Here is a 6,099-nt window from a genome sequence, read left to right on the forward strand (position 1 = left end):
CCCTAATAAGCCAATTCTTTATTCCTCAGGCTGATGATAATACTCACCTGTCCCCACCTTCCCATCCAAAATGAGACAGTGTAGAATGTCTGTTTAAATGTGGGGCTCTATCAAGGAACAAACTTATGTCCAAATCTGGGCTCAACCACTTACCATTCTTAGCCTCAGTTTGATGTGAAAAATAAAATGAGATACTAGCAATTCTCCAGTGAATGATTGTGACAGAGGATGAGACGGTTGGATAGCATCACTGACTCAATGGACATGAGTTTGAGCAATTCCAGGAGACAGTGAAGGACAGGGAAGCCTGGCATGCTGCAGGTCATAGGGTTGAAAAGAGTCAGACATGACTTAGTGACTGAACAATAACAACGATTAGCCATTTTCCAGTGAATGTTCATTATTATTGCTCAAATGTTCATTATTATTGCTCAAAACAATAGGAAAAGCCAACAAAATAGGAGAAAATCTAGTTGAGATAGTGTTAGAACAGCCAAAGAAAGCAAATACACTAGAGAGAAAGAGTAGACAGCAGGGCTGGAGGCTGCTGAGAGATCAAGTAGCTGGAGAACTGAAAATGAAAGGTCCCTGGTTACCTCGTGAAGAACTGTTGAGGTGGTTGGTAGGAATGGAATCTTGAATACAGCAGAGTGAGGAGTGAGTGAGTTGGAAAAAAAATGGAGAAAGTGGCTGTAGACCACAATTTTGATAAGTTTGTATGTGAAGAGCGGAGAAGGCAATGGCAACCCACTCCAGTACTCTTGCCTGGAAAATCCCATGGATGGAGGAGCCTGGTAGGCTGCAGTCCATGGGGTCGCTAGGAGTCAGACATGACTGAGCAACTTCACTTTTACTTTTCATTTTCATGCATTGGAGAAGGAAATGGCAACCCACTCCAGTGTTCTTGCCTGCAGAACCCCAGGGATGGGGGAGCCTGGTGGGCTGCCGTCTATGGGGTCGCACAGAGTCGGACATGACTGAGGCAACTTAGCAGTAGCAGCAGCAGTATGTGAAGAGAAGGAATGAAATGGACTATACATGAAGTATTAATAGCTCAAAAGAGAATTTCTACAAATTTGAAGCTTAAAGAGATTAAACACAAATAAATGTCAACAGGATGGAATTAGTAGCTGCTGCTGCTGCTGCTAAGTCACTTCAGTCGTGTCCGACTCTGTGCGACCCCATAGATGGCAGCCCACCAGGCTCCTCTGTCCCTGGGATTCTCCGGGCAAGAACACTGCAGTGGGTTGCCAGTTAGCAGAGAGTCCTTTATTTCTCATATTCGTAGTGGAGTGTTTCAATGCTCTCTGTCCTTGCCCCTCTATACAGTGACCATGAGAAATCTTAATTGCTCCCATATCATCCCCCAAACAGTCCAAACCAACACCCTGAACTCCAGACATGGTCACACCTACTGGACATTATTTAAGCATCCCTCAGACCTCTCAAACTCAATGCTTTCAACCACTTTCACTATCTCTGATCCTCAGTCTATGCCTCCAGTCATGTTTTCAGTTCCGGTGTCTGCTGCCTCATCCAGGAACCTAGAATCCACCGTCTCTGCCTTCTCCCTCTCTCTTACCTCTCTCTGATCCCATCCAGTCAGTCACCAAGTTCTCCTTAATTTACTTCCTGGAAATTTTGTGAATCAGATTCTTTTTATCCATGTCTTTTGCCTCCTAACCAAGATAATCTCTGCCTAGATCATCAGAATCATTTGTTCACCTGCCAGCCTCATAGACTATCTTTGCCATCAATTCATTATCCACCAGTGTGATCTTCCAAACACACATCAGTTCACAACATCTTCCCATTGATTTTAGAATAGGAAGTTTAAATTCACACTTCATAATATAGCTATTAAACCTTTCATGTGCCATCTCTGTGCACTTTTCCATCCCATCTTTAACCACTCTACCTCCCTTTCTGAGTGCCAAGTCCCAGACACATTGAAATTGGTCCCCTGCTTCCAAGTGCCATGCTTTCTCTCACCCTTTAACTTTCACATTTTTTCCCTCATGGTAAAAATACTCACCCTCCTCCCTGTTTTTATTAAGTTTTAGCTTTGAGATATCTGTTTAAACCTCCTTCCTTAGAAAGATTCTTTCCTGGGGCCTAATTTTGACAGAATCACTTGACTCTTTTTCCCTCTGTTTCAAATAAAGCCTTTAACATTATGAGATTAATTAGTCTCCATAATTCTGAGTAGATCGTATCCTCCTATTTTTGGAGGGGGGAGATGGACACTGATGTGTATATTTAAAAGGGGAGAATTACAGAGTACTCTTTCATTCACTCTTCATGCAAAAATTATTGGTCTTCATCAATGTTCACTCATAGCTCACATTTCAGTTACTTCAACCAACGCATGTGTAACAGGTTCAGTTCAGTCACTCAGTCATGTCCGACTCTTTGCGACCCCGTGAATCGCAGCACGCCAGGCCTCCCTGTCCATCACCAACCCCCGGAGTTCACTCAGACTCACATCCATCGAGTTAGTGATGCCATCCAGCCATCTCATCCTCGGTCGTCCCCTTCTCCTCCTGCCCCCAATCCCTCCCAGCATCAGGGTCTTTTCCAATGAGTCAACTCTTTGCATGAGGTGGCCAAAGTATTGGAGTTTCAGCTTTAGCATCATTCCTTCCAAAGAAATCCCAGGGCTGATCTCCTTTGGGATAGACTGGTTGGATCTCCTTGCAGTCCAAGGGACTCTCAAGAGTCTTCTCCAACACCACAGTTCAAACACATCAATTCTTCGGTGCTCAGCCTTCTTCACAATCCAACTCTCACATCCATACATGACCACAGGAAAAACCAGAGCCTTGACTAAACAGACCTTACTCTGCAAAGTAATGTCTCTGCTTTTGAATATGCTATCTAGGTTGGTCATAACTTTTCTTCCAAGGAGTAAGCGTCTTTTAATTTCATGGCTGCAGTCACCATCGGCAGTGATTTTGGAGTCCCAAAAAATAAAGTCTGATACTGTTTCCACTGTTTCCCCATCTATTTCCCATGAAGTGATGGGACCAGATGCCATGATCTTTGTTTTCTGAATGTTGAGCTTTAAGCTGAATTTTTCGCTCTCCTCTTTCACTTTCATCAAGAGGCTTTTTAGTTCCTCTTCACTTTCTGCCATAAGGGTGGTGTCATCTGCATATCTGAGGTGATTGATATATCTCCCGGCAATCTTGATTCCAGCTTGTTTCTTCCAGTCCAGCGTTTCTCATGATGTACTCTGCATAGAAGTTAAATAAGCAGGGTGACAATATACAGCCTTGAAGACTCCTTTTCCTATTTGGAACCAGTCTGTTGTTCCATTTCCAGTTCTAACTGTTGCTTCCTGACCTGCATACAGATTTGTCAAGAGGCAGGTCAGGTGGTCTGATATTCCCATCTCTTTCAGAATTTTCCACCGTTTATTGTGATCCACACAGTCAAAGGCTTTGGCATAGTCAATAAAGAAGAAATAGATGGTTTTCTGGAACTCTCTTGCTTTTCCGATGATCCAGCGGATGTTGGCAATTTGATCTCTGGTTCCTCTGCCTTTTCTAAAACCAGCTTGAACATCAGGGAGTTCACGGTTCACGTATTGCTGAAGCCTGGCTTGGAGAATTTTGAGCATTACTTTACTAGCATGTGAGATGAGTACAATTGTGCGGTAGTTTGAGCATTCTTTGGCATTGCCTTTCTTTGGGATTGGAATGAAAACTGGCTTTTTCCAGTCCTGTGGCCACTGCTGAGTTTTCCCAATTTGCTGGCATATTGAATGCAGCACTTTCACAGCATCATCTTTCAGGATTTGAAACAGGTAGAGCCCCTTAAATTGTTCTTAGTAGCATCAAGTTGGCACAATCTTTGAATGAAGGGGTTTCATGGTCACTTTTCAAGCATTTTTTTTTCACTTATTATAGTAATAAGAATGGTATTTTACTGAGTAAGGTGAAGTTTTAAAATTACAGTATATCCCTATATTTTTGTTTCAGTATTTTTCTAAAGAAAAAAATCATTCAACATACACAAAATGTTAAAATGTCCAACCAATAATGGAGACCTCTGGCCAGAGATATACTCAAATTCTTGGCTTAGGAGGTGCTAAATATATAAACTTGCTGATAATAATTCCCAATTGATATCATGACCCACCAAGTCGACCTCAACAAGGTCCTACTCTGAAATTCTCTCTGCTCCTCAAATGAAAGTTCTCTTTTCTTACAGTCACTTCCAAGCACTTGCTTTGTCTGGCATAGTCAAGCTCTGTGTCTCTCCTATACATACTAACCATTCTTAGACTTCACTGTAGGTACTGCTTCTACAAGGAAATCTTTCCTATAAGAAAATGTCCTCTTGTTTCCAAAGGTATCCAAGCTTCTTTTGCATATGAGTAATGCCACTGTTTTTTGTTATGAAACACTGGTGGACATAGCCACACAAGGCCACAGATAGTCCTCATGAAAAGAGAATATGGCTTTAGAAATAAGTCTTTACATTAATAGTTTGAAATAAGACAAGAAAAAGAAATATATGGTATGAGAATTAGAAAAATACATGCAATCATTATCTGTGGATTAGTGATTTTATATATGTGTGTATATCTCCAAAAGAATAAATTAAATGGAATTTAATTGAAGAATTTAATTATATTTCCCAACTTTTCAAAACATTCAATGCAATCTCAATAATAGCCTAACAGGTCCTTTTGTAGAACTTGACAAGCTTAATTAAAAATTTATAGCAGGGCGGTCCTAAGATGGCGGAGGAATAGGAAGGGAAGACCACTTTCTCCCTCACAAATTCCTCAAAAGATCATTTCAACGCGGAGCAAACTCCACAAAACAACCTCTGAATGCAGGGAAAGGACATCAGGCAACCAGAAAAGCAGATCATTGTCTTCAAAAACAGGTAGGAAAAAATATAAAAGACGAGAAAAGAGACAAAGGAGGTGGGGAGGGAGCTCCGTCCCTGGAAGGGAAGCCCGTCCCGGGAAGGGAATTCTAAGAAGAGAGGTTTCCAAACACAAGGAAACACTCTACCCGCCGAGTCTAAGGCGAGCCTTGGAAACACAGAGGGCAACATAACAGGAAGGAAAAACGAATAAATAATTAAAACCAACAGATTACAAGCCCAACAGTAACTCCCCCAGCGGAAAAGCCGCGCAGACACCTGCAACCGCGGCTAGCAAGTGGGGGCAGGGCAGGGAAGCGCGGGAGGCGCGGGCTGCCGCGCTCGGTAAGAAGCGGGCAGAAACGCCCCACGCGTAACCAGAGCGAACGAACTTGGGCAAGCAAACCAGACTGGGGATAGCTACCAGACTGGGGGATAGCTACCACGCGAAAAGCTGGAACATAAGACCCCGCCAGGTCCGCGCACAGAACAAAGGACTGAACGGAAATAGCCGGCTGCAGACCATCCCCCGCGGGGGACAGGCAGCCAGAGCTGTAAGGGCTGGAAAGGGGAAATCGCAGCCCCGGAGAGACTACCTAAAAAGCGGCAGGCAGGCTTCTTTGCTGAGACTTCATGGGATGCAGGACAGTCACCATCCACCTCACAAGGAGCACCAGCAGTACACCCAGAAAACTGAGCAGTAGAAACAGAGAAGGGGACAAGTCCCAGCGACCGCGCTCGCCAAGCTCCCGAGCTGCTCGGACCCGGGAGGGGCGCAGAGCACAGTCCCAAACAAGTTTGTGCCTCTGAGGGTTACCTGGGCGCCAAAACCGAGCGGCTTGGACCGGGGAGGTGCGCGAAGCCTGGGGCCGGCCTCGGATGGTTCCTGGCTGAGCTCCGTGGAGCCGGAGCGGTTTGTGCGTCGTGGGGGGAGACAGGTCCAGCGGGGTTGAGACGCTGTGTGCCCACGACAGTGCTATTTGTTTGCAGCATCCCCCCCTCCCCACAGCTCGACTAAACTAGTGAGCCTAAAAAAAAAAAAAAAAAGTGTCCACCACCGCCCCCATGTGTCAGGACGGAATTCAGACCCTGAAGGGACCAGCAAACAGAAGTTAAACAGAGGGAAACGCCTTGGAAGTGACCAACACGGCCCACAACATCAGAGAAGGGCCAGATATATCTTCACAGTTTTTACAATCATTCCTTTTTTTTTTTTTT

This window comes from Oryx dammah, unplaced genomic scaffold (genome assembly GCF_014754425.2).
Source record: "Oryx dammah isolate SB20612 unplaced genomic scaffold, SCBI_Odam_1.1 HiC_scaffold_17, whole genome shotgun sequence".
In the NCBI taxonomy this organism is placed as follows: domain Eukaryota; kingdom Metazoa; phylum Chordata; class Mammalia; order Artiodactyla; family Bovidae; genus Oryx; species Oryx dammah.